The sequence below is a fragment of the Gossypium arboreum genome, chromosome 5 (genome assembly GCF_025698485.1).
Source record: "Gossypium arboreum isolate Shixiya-1 chromosome 5, ASM2569848v2, whole genome shotgun sequence".
Lineage (NCBI taxonomy): Eukaryota > Viridiplantae > Streptophyta > Magnoliopsida > Malvales > Malvaceae > Gossypium > Gossypium arboreum.
In genome coordinates this window covers 47,301,556-47,313,905 of record NC_069074.1, presented here as the reverse complement: position 1 = coordinate 47,313,905, position 12,350 = coordinate 47,301,556, and positions in this window count along the sequence as shown.

The following is a 12,350-nucleotide window of genomic DNA, read 5'->3' as shown; positions in this document are numbered from 1 at the left end:
AGTAATGTCGCCAAATCTTTAAAGCGAACACGATGGCAGCCAATTCGAGATCATAAGTCGGATAATTTTTCTCATGTGGCTTTAATTGCCTCGACACATAGGCCATAACTCGACCTTCTTGCATCAATACACAACCTAACCCAAGTAGGGAGGCGTCGCTATAGATGACAAACTCTTTCTTGGGACTCGGGTTGCACTAGAATTGGGGCTTCAGTCAAATAAGTTTTCAGTTGATCGAAACTTTTTTGACATTTCTCCGTCCATTCGAACTTAACATCCTTTTGGAGTAGCTTCGTCATCGGCGTGGCTATCGTTGAGAAACCTTTTACAAATCGTCGGTAATAACCGGCAAGCCCCAAAAAGCTCCGAACCTCAGTAATATTTCTCGGAGGCTTCCAATTAAGTATGGCTGAAATTTTATTCGGGTCGACTCGAATACCCGATGCAGATACCACATGACCCAAGAAGCTAACCTCTTAACCGTAACTCACACTTTTGAACTTAGCATATAATTGCTTATCCCGTAAAATTTGCAGACTAACCGCAGGTGTTCAAGATGTTCGGTCTCATTTCTTGAATAGACCAAGATGTCATCAATGAACACGACTACTGAATCGATCCAAATATGGTGCAAGATCCGATTCATTAAATCCATAAATACGCGTAGGGCATTAGTGAGCCCAAACGGCATCACTAGGAACTCATAGTGACCATATCTCGCTCAAGGCGGTCTTGGGTACGTCCGAATCTCGGATTCGCAATTGATAATAGCCCGATCTCAAATCTATTTTCGAAACACCGAGGCTCCTTCAGTTGATCGAACAAGTCATCGATACGTGGTAACAGATATTTGTTCTTTATCGTCGCTTTATTGTCGACGATAGTCGATGCACAACCGCATGGTTCCATCCTTCTTTTCACGAACAATCTTGGCGCACCCCAAGGCGAGAAACTCGGCGAGCAAAACCTCTATCCACCAATTCTTGCAACCGAGCTTTCAACTCCTTTAATTCCGTTGGTGCCATACGATACGGAGCTATCGAATTGAGTGGTACCGGTACCAATTCGATGCCAAATTCTATTTCTCGAGCAGTGGTAAACACGGCAATTCTTGGGAAAACATCCGGTATTCACAAACCACGGGCACAGATTCGGGTTTCTTTTTCGATTCCTTGTCATCGAGCACGACGCAAGGTACGCCGCACCCTTTTCTTACATATTTCGGGCCAACATCGCCGATATTACAACCGGTAACCCTTTAAGTCCGTAGACTCAACCCGAATTATCTTATTATTCGCTCCTCAAATCGATAGTCTTGCTCTTGCAATTTACAACCGCATCGTGCATGGTCAACCAATCCAAACCAAGAATAACATCGAACTCATCGAACGGCAAAAGCATCAAGTCCGCCGGAAAACAAGAACCTCGGAACACTAGGGGACTTTTCTTGCACACTTTGTTGACAAGCACGTAATGACCCAAGGGTTTGACACCGAATTACAAACTCGAGAGACTCAATAGGCAAAGTCTTCTTGGATGCTAAGGTTTCACATATATATGAATGAGTAGAACCAGGTCAATCAAAGCAATCACATTTGTATTGAAAAGAGTGAAAGTCTTGGTAATGACATCCGGAGAGGCAAGCATCCTCGGCGTGTGGCGTATGGCATAAGTCCTAGCAGAGCACGAGCCTCGGATCGATGGTAGCATCTCTAGATCCTCTCGACCGCCACCGACATTGCCCATATTTCTAGGTGGCCTACCTCGGCGATGGTAGCACCGGGTTTCCACTCGACTTACATTCATTCATGCATCCTCGGGCAATCCTTCATAAAGTGGTCGGCCGATCCACACTTATAGCGAGCGATCACGAAACCAACAGCTCCCGAATGCCATTTGCCACAATGTAGACACTCCGCCTCTCTCGACGATCATTTCCACCACTGGCGATCGAAGTGACTCGTGTGGTCACAGGGGGTCGATCGCGTCCTCGTCTAGAAAAGCCCGAAACTCCTCTAGACCGGCTCACATCATCTCGAAATCTCTTCGATGCCTGTTGAAGAGACTTTCCGAGGACCTCTTCGAATTCTCCGGTTCCCACATCAACTTTTGTTTCTCCTTTCTAAGCTCTTGACTTTACAAGCTCGCTCAACAAGTACTACGAACTCTCGTATTTCGAGAATGCCAACGAACATCCTTATATCATCATTTAGCCCATCCTCGAAGCGTTTACATAATAGCTTCGGACGAAATGCATTCTCGTGTCGGCTAAGCCTCACAAATTTTCGTTCGTAGTCGGTAACTGACATAGAACCTTGCTTAAGATCAAGAAATTCCCTTCGCTTTTGGTCGATGAATCTCTGACTGATATATTTTTTTCGGAACTCGGTTTGAAAGAATTCCCAAGTCACTTGCTCTCTAGGTACCACAGAAGTCAGAGTACTCCACCAATAGTAGGCGGACTCACGTAGCAAGGAGATGGTACACTTTAAGCACTCATCGGGTGTACAGGATAGCTCATCGAGCACCGGATAGTGTTATCCAACCAAAATTCAGCTCGCTTCGGCATCATCATCATCCGTAGCCTTAAATTCAGTGGCCCCATGTTTTCGAATCCTATCGACTAGGGGCTTACTTGACCTTATTTGGTCAGTCACCGGAGGTATTGTAGGTGCGGGGTTGCATTTGTCGGGAATGGAGGTTGTGGAACAGTAGTGTTAGTTCGAATGTATTGATTAAACCATTCGTTCATCACACTATAAAAGGCTTGCCTAGCCTCATCATTCGGATTGCTGGCCATAGGTTGAGAGTCCCGGCGCTGTCCCTTGCGGGAGCAGCAGCGCCACACTCTCCACATCATCAGCTATCGCTCGGTTGGGATCGGGATCCATTGCTATAAACAAACACAAAGTCAAATTGTCAGAAATCACCACACTATCGATTCATCATTTAATGGCATGTATAGCTAGACCCCAAACACATCACGGTAGTCCTAGAATCGACTAAACCGTGGCTCTGATACCAATAAAATTGTAACACCCCGAACCCGAGACCATCGCCGGTGTCGGACACGAGGGGTTAACAAGCCAAGTTCACATGTTTTGCCACCAATTTGACATTTCCAGTCAGGCTGGAAAACTGCGTCACTGTCGCCTTAAAAATCATATCTCGAGTTTCAAAACTCGGAAACTGGTTTCGTAAGTTTTCCCTGAATTTACACTCATATATCCATCCATGTATTTATTTCTAGAATTTTTGGTTGGGCCAATTGGTACAGTTTATTAGTTAAAGTCGCCCATGTTACAGGGATCGACTGCTCTGACCTTCGCGTGCTATAACTTGAATATCTCTCTGTACAGGGCTTTAATACTGGTGTCGTTTGTTTCTAATGAAACTAGACTCAAAATGGAATCTGTAAATATAAGGCATGACTCCTAATTCTTTCTGGATAATTTATAGTAAATTTTTAAAGTTGCGACAGGGGACCCAGAAACCGTTCTGGCCCTATCTCACAATAGCTTTCATATCTCTTAACCTGTAACTCCTATGACCATTTCGTTTCTTCCATATGAAAATAGACTCATCAAGGTTCATTTACATAGCTTATTCACTATTTAATACCATTCCTAAAAATTTTGGTGATTTTTCACATTCACGTCACTGCAGCTGGCAGCTTCTGTTTTTAAGGTAGGTCTTACCTATTTTGTAGTCTCCATGAACCAACTAGTCTTGCCATACATAGGTTCATATATGATCATTTTAACCATACCAATGGCTGATCATGTGACCAACATTCCCATTTCCAATCCATAATCACATCATGACACCATATATATACATACAAACCAAAAATAGTCTAAGTTCATGCTTCCTTTTACGAGCCATTTTCGCATGGCCGTATACATATACATCACCACATTTTTGAACCAACAAGGGTAGTCCTATACATGCCATTTCAAAGTTCAAACAAAATTTATACCAAAATAGAGGCGTTGATAGTGTGGATGACTTGACTTTATTGATCCCAAATCCGATTGCTATCGAGCGAAATCTATAAAACAGAGAGCCAAAGCAACGGGTAAGCATTTTATGCTTAGTAAGTCTCAAGGAATATAATCAACTTTAATTAAAGCAATACATTCACATAACCAAATGCATCATTCCATTAATACACATTCACATAGTCATTCTTACTTCACACTTCATCATTATATACTTTCACAAAGTATCAATCAATTCAATAGCTGAAATTCGTTAGACGATTGAGCGAATGTTGCTCAAACATGTCGACTTTCCAATGCACATATAAACGTACCTTATTCTTTGGGCTTTTCGAGCATACTAATTGAATTCATTACAGCAACCAACACTCACCTCCAGCCCAAGATTCTTCGGAATATAACCGGATATAACCACGTGCACAAATGCCTTCGGGTCTTAGCCCGGATAGAATGACTCGTCTGAATGCCTTGGTCTTAGCCGGATGTAGCCACTAGCACAATTGCCTTCGGTCTTAACCGGATATAATTTCCAGCATTAACGTCTTCGGGCTTAGCCCGGATATCATTCAATTTCTCATGCACATACATCAATAATCATTGGACATACATATTTCATTTTCGTTACTAAGGCTCAAACACAATTATGATCACTAGCATAATCGCCGGGACTTAGCCCGGGTATCATTCAAATACTCATACACACATAATCAATAATCAATACACATCCATACATCATTTCACATAATTCAAGTAGGGTCACTTCTTGAGGACTTACCGGATGTTGTCGAACGGCTTTTACGGCTATTCGATCACTTTCTCCTTCCCTTGTCCAATTGTGGCCCTCTAAGATCTTGAGCTAATTCAAACAAATTCAATTTATTAAAACCTCATTGTGCTAGCTTATGGCGAATATGACAAGGAGTTTAAATGGTCATATGGCCACCCTTTAGCTTGAATACACAATGGTCATGCACATTTTATACTACATCAAGCAATTCAATACAATTTATTCGAGCATCAAGGAAAAGCTAAGGCCTTCAATAGGCTACCCAAGGCCGAATATTCATGTACATGTTGAGGCCAATTATGCACTTAATACCTCACAAAAACAGCATGCATTTTACTAGTTAATGCTTTGCATATTGTAGCTCAAAACTTATAATATAGCATCAAGCACTCATATGTGTGCTAGGCCGAATGTGCTTGCAATTTCACAATTATTCTTCAACATCTTCTTCTTTAAACAAACATATTCATCACTTCCTTCATAACCAAAACATCATGTGCAAACATATATATACATATATGAGCATGGCCGAATTTCAAGGTGTCCATAGCCATCCAAAACACAAATTTTAACTAACATGCAAGAAGCATGAATCATGCTCATGAATGCATCATGGCGAATATGACAATCATGCCCCTTTTTAACTTCAATCATGGTTGAACAAAAAGAAAACTCAAAATCTTACTCAAGAGTAGACAATCCATCATTGCATGCATCATCATCAAGCTTCACACTTAGCATGCAATGGCTTTATCACCATAACAACTTTGGCCAAATACCATTTCCATGGCATAACAAAGATTTGAGCCATGGCTAACATGCACATCAAGTTAGCAACCAAAACATGCATGAAACTCCCAACACAACCTCATACATACCTTAATCTTGATGCAATTTAGCCAAATCTCCTTCTAGATCTCTTCTAAACCAAGCATGAAGCAAAAATCCTCCCCCTTTTTCCTTAGTATTTTCGGCCAAGAAGTGAAAATGGATGGACAAAAATTTCTCCTCTCTTTTCCTCTACTCACGGCAACAAGGGGCATCCAAGCTCATCTTTCTCTTTTTTTTCATTTTTTTATGCTTATTTTTATTATAATACTTCCTACATAACTCACTAGCCAAACATGTTGGAAACATGTTTTCCCTTGCCCATAATTTGTCATGGCCGGCCATCCACCTTAGGAAATGGGATAATTGACATGCAACTCCATTTATTTCACTTCATGCATTATTAGGCCACTTAAAAATACACCTATCACATTTTCAAGTCCTAGCACATGGGTCCTTTCTTATAAATTTGCACCTAATTAATAAAAATCAAGACACGAAATATTTACGCATACAAATTCCACATACAATAAGCACAGAATATAACACCTAATTATTCTTGTGACTCGGTTTCGTGGTCCCGAAACCACTCTCCGACTAGGGTCACATTAGGGGTGTCACATTCGGCGCTACATTAGCTACGGAAAAATTTACATTCATTCAAAGTCATTAATATCACATTCTTAAGATTTCCATGTAACTTTTCCATAAATTCCAATTTAGTCCTTCCACCATAACCATTCTTTTTCTTCAAAATTAACTTAAGTTTTCATCTTTATACTTGCTTAAAATAAATTCCAGCTTTTCATATTCAACATAAAACTTAAATTCTAAATTTCTTTCAACCTAGTCCTTACTATGTCAAAACTTAACTTTCTCTTTATAATTTAATCATTTTTCCCACTTCTAACTTAAATTTCTATCAATAAAACTCATAATTCATCATTTTATTCAACATGAATAATATCTAGAAATCTAATAACCTTCAAAATATCAACTTAATTTCATCAAAACTTTGCTCTAAAACTTCTAAAACATCAAAATTAAGTAAAAAGGGCTTGATGACTTACCAATTTAAACTTCAAGCTCCAAATCCCTAGTTTTCCCTTTTTCTTTTTCTTTTCTCTTTTCTTCTTTCTTTCCCTGCTAATCGTGGCCTTCTTTCTTTCCTTTTTCTTTATTTCATTTCTTTATTTCTTTTATTTTAATTACTTTATTATATTATATTAATATAATAGACTTTAATTATTATTATTTTACTTATATATTAAGTAATTACACATGTATAATACATGTGTACCATTTATATTTGTACACATTTAACTTATTTTAACCAAACATTTGTCACCCTTTTGGCTTATTTACCTATTTAGTCCCTTCACTTTTCTTTATTCTATAATTAAACTTTTACTCTTTATTCAATTTAATCATTATACTTAATTATTCTTAATTAAGCTAAATTTTCTTAATTAAACTTTAATTGACTATTCATTTAACTTCGTAAATATTTTTAAATAAATATTTACTGAATCTACTTTTCAGAAATAAAGACCCGAAAATACATTTTTTCGGCATCGGTAAAATTCAGGTCATTACAATTAGGCTTTGAGCCGATGATACAGACCATAACGATGGCTGAGATCTTGCATGTGTTACGGATTCTCTACAGCTTGTGTGAGCAGCATTGTGAGCCAGTGACTATTTAGCAGGTACTATGTACCGGTGATACAGACCATAACGATGGCTTGAGATTTTGCATCTGTTGCAGATTCTCTGCAGCTTGTGTGAGCAGCATCATGAGCCGGTCAAAACTCTGAAATTAACTCAAATGAGTGATACTCTCTGATTCCTTGAGATTAGATCTTATTAATGCGATGACTGAGAATGGGATGTAAATTAATGCACTGTGCAATTCTCACCTATTGTGGGTTATGAGTGACAGGAATTCTGATAATAACCTTGTTAATAGGAACTCTGTTCATTAATCTTTTATTTGAATTATTATTAGGTTTGATTTGGTAAGCTTTACTATTCAATCAGCAAACTTACTCAGCTTTACGAAAGCTTACTCATGTTATTTGTCTTATTTCTTGTAGATACATTTTGTGGATCAGAATATCGGATCAGTTCAAAGAATCACACTATCCAGGGATCATTTGGTAGCTTTTGAATACATCTTAGCTTATATGGCATGTAATAGGAGCATCCAGTTATGTTCTATAATGTTTCATAAATACATGTAATCTATCTCGGGTTGTGCATTTTGATGTTGTGGTATGATAGGTAAAATGTGGTATGTATGTTTAATTCCATGTTTATGCATAAGTGAACAAACTTGAGATGGTAGTTGTGGCTTGAGTTAGGTATGGCATAAAAAAATTGAAGGTAAATTATATTTGGTACAATGTGGCTTGTGCAATGTAACTAAGTAGGAAAATATTGGGTGAATGAGATGTGATGTCATTGATGACACATTGGTTAGGTCTTTGGTTGTTGATTTGGTATATGTTGGTCATTCTTGGATGTGTTTTAAGGTCTAATGATCATATGTTATAAGTTGGTTTAGGTACCTAAGGATTTGGATGAAAAATAAGCATGATTTTGATCACTTTTGGGTACACACACAGCTTAGGACACGGGCTATCACACCTCCATGTGTCATACACGGGCTTGTGCCCCTAGCATGTTAGGTGCAGGCTTCACACAGGCTAACACACGGCCTGCCACACGATCGTGTAACCCAAGTCAGTGAGTTACATGGCCCATATACACGGTCGTGTGAGATCACACACGAGCTTGTAGGATGACCACACGGCCATATCTGGAGCCACATGGTCTTTGCTTTGTCACACGGCTTGAACACACGGCTGTGTGATCCCTGCTTTAAATTTTTTTAGTTTTTCCCTAAACTTTCTAATTTGTTTACAATTGGTCCCTGGTTATTTTTAAACTATTTTTAAGGCCCATAAATATATGTATTATTCTGAACTGAATTATTATGAAGTTCTGTTAATTAAATTGGTAAGTTGATGCTATCTGTTATTGATCGTTTTGTTTTGTTCAGTGATACGTTGTAACCCTAATTCGGTGACGGGTACGAGTACGGGTTATGGGTGTTACGCGATAGTTGTTGTAGCATCCTGTTACTCTGTTAGTATACCAGACCAAGTAAGGGTTATTATAGGTCAGTTTTAAGAAATTTTGAACTTCTGTTGTGCCTAAAAACACTATTTTCTAAATTGATTTTCCAATAGTTAAGGTTTCAAACTTTTGTACATATGTTAGTTTCATTTTCCAATTAGTACTTGAAGATTGGTTATTGGTTTGTTGGGTTTGGAGACTCATTTGATTAGTTTGAACTTAAGTATTGTCTGAAAATTTATTGTGCATGCTTGCATATCCCTCTTTTGATATGGGCAATGATTTGGATGAAACTTATTTAGATGGAATCATGAAACCTTGCATGTTTTTTTTTATTGTCTTTTGATATGGGCAATGTTTTGGATGAAACTTATTTGGATGAAAGCATGAAACCTTGCATGGTTTTTTTACTGCTTTGATGATATGTGGCTATGATATAAGTTTGAGCATGTTTTAGGGTGGATATGTGTGACAGCCCTAAAGTGACCCTAGTCGGAAAGTGGTTTCGGGACCGCTAAACCGAGGCACCAAAATATTTGAATGTGATAATTATTGTCTAGAATATGTAAATATGAATGTGTGAAAGTTTCAAGCTTTGATTTAGTCGATTGCATGTGAATTCAGTTAGTAGGACTTATGTGTGATACTTTCGAAATGTGATAGGGTAACCTATAAGGATCTAATAGTGCATGTAATAAAAAGGGGGGACTTGCATGTCAAATTTCCCCCCCTAATTAGTAGTGGCCGGCCATGCTATGAGTGGAAACATGTCACAAACATGTTATGTTAATGATGTATGGTAGGAAAAATAAAATAAGAAGTATGGGTAATAAAGAAATGGAAAAAAAAAGGAAAGAATGTGTGTGAGTGTTTCCCCCTATTGCCGTGAGTGAAGGAAAGAGAAAAAAAATTTGTTCATCCTTTTTCATTTCTTTTGGCCGAAAATTCTAAGGAAGAGGGGAGGAGTTCTTGCTTCATGTTTGGTTTGGAAGAGAATTAGGAGGAGGTTCGGCCATACTTGTATCTAGATTAAGGTATGTTTGATGTTGTGTCATGAGATTCATACATGTCTTTAGTTGCTAGCTTGAGTTCTAATTAGCCCATGGTTCAAATCTTTGCTATGTCATGGGGATGATATTCGGCCAAGGTGGATTTTGTGTTAATGCCATTGCATGCTAAATGTGAAGCTTGTTAATGATACATGTGATGGTGGATTGACGACTCTTGGATTTTCTTTTTAGCATTTTTGAGTGAGACATTAAGTTCTTTGTTTAACCATGACCAAAATTGGAATGGTATGGTGTTGTGATGTATTCGGCCATGGTATATTCATAAGTACGATTTATGCTTATTGCATGGTAGGTAAGATTTGTGTTTTGGATTTATGTTTATGTTTGGTTATAATCAACTTAGTAATTCGGCCCTTGCACATATATATATATATGTTTGCACATGATGTATTGGTATGACATATACAATATATCAAGGTATATATTTACACATGATGGTGTTTCGGTTATGGAGTAAATGATGGATGCGTATTGAGTTATAATATGTAATGCATTAGTTAGCCATTTGTGTGTGGTATTGAGTATATAATTGGCCTCAACATAGACATGCATATTCGGCCACATGAATGAGTACATAGGTTGATGTGTTTGTTCGCCATAGGTAAGCATATTGAAGGCTTATTCTTGACTTAGAAAATTGACTAAGGAGAATATTAACTAATGTGTTGAGTTTGATTCACGATTCGTACATATGTGACTTTAATGTCTAATGAATATATATGGGCTAAGTACCTTGGGTTCCTCTTTTCGATGCTCAAATGATTAAATCAATTTATTTGTTAAATTAAGCTCAAGAGCAAAGAGGAACTAAATCCGATAAAGGGAAGGAAAAAGTGGTCGAATAGCCATCGGAATCGTTCGACAACATCCGAGGTAAGTTCTTGAGTAATAGAACTTAGATTATGCTTTGATTAGATCATGTTTTAAGCAAATTAAAATCATGCTTTTTGTGTGTGGCTATTGAGCCGAAATTTGCAAGTGTGAAAAGTGCCTTGTGTTTGAGTTTTGCTAATGAAAATGAAGTACGAATGTGTCATGATTTATTGATAAATGTGCATGGTTATTCGAATGATATCCGGGCTAAGTCCCGAAGGCTTTGTGCTAAGTGACTATATCCGGACTAAGATCCGAAGGCATTTGTGCGAGTTACTAAATCCGGGTTAAGTCCCGAAGGCATTTGTGTGAGTTACTAAATCCGGGTTAAGTCCCGAAGGCATTTGTGCGAGTTACTATAACCGGGCCATGTCCCGAAGGCATTTGAACGAGTAGCTATATCCGGTTAAACTCCGAAGGTACGTGATTAGGGAATGAATGAACTTGCTGTAAAAATTTCAGTTAATACGCTTGTGAAATCCCAACAATGAGGTATGTTTTGTATGTGCTTTGAATTAGTTGAGCCCTTACAAATAAGTATTCGCTCAGTTGATAAATGAGCTACCGGCCTTTGGCTAAGTTGATCTTTGTGTATGAATATAAGGGTTGGTAATGTGAAGTAAGTATGATATTGAGAATTTGTGCATGTGAAATTATCTGTTTGGCTACATAAATGCTATACTTTGGTTGTGTCTAAATTTATGACTCAAACTTACTAAGCATTAAATGCTTACTCCGTTTCTTCGATTCTCTGTTTTATAGATTTTGGTTCTTCAGCTATCGGACTCGGGATTTTGAAGTCGAAGTCTCCCACACTATCAAAGCTCCTTTTTGTATACTTTTGGTTGAATTTTGAAATGGCATGTATAGGATTACCCTTTTGTTGTAGGTCATGTACCTTTCGGTTTTGTGTAAATTTGGATAGCCATGCGAAAATGGCTTAAGTATACTTTGGGCATGGTATTATAATCATTGTATGTTGTTCATTAAGAGGTATGGAAATGTTTGGAAACGATTAGCCATTGGGACGGTTAATCATGATCATATTTTGTGCTATTTATGTTAAAGGGCTAGTTGAATCATGGAAACTATGAAATAGGTAAAGCCTACCTTAAAGACAGATGCTGACAGCTGCAGTGACGTGGATGTGAAAAATCACTAAAAATAGTAGGAATGGAATTAAATAGTGAATAAATTATGTAAACGAACCTTGACGAGTCTATTTTCATAGGGAAGTAACGAAATGATCATATGAATAGTATGTTAAGAGATATTTAAGTTTTCGTCAGACAGGGCAGAACGGTTTCTAGAGTCCCTGTTCCGACTTTAGAAATTCATTATAAATTGAACAGAGATAATTAGAAGTCATGCCATATATATACAGATTCCTTTTCGAGTCTAGTTTCTGTAGAAACAAACGGAATCAGTATTGAAGCCCTGTACAGGGAGATATCCAAGTCGTAATGCGCAAAGGTCAGTGTAGTCGTACCCTGTAACAGGGGAGACTTTAACTAATAAACTGTACTAATTGGCCTGACCAAAAATTCTAGAAAAAAATTTTTAGATGCATATATGAGTCTAGTTTCAGGGAAAAATTACGAAACTGATTTTCGAGTTGTGGAACTCAAGATATGATTTTTAAGGTGACAG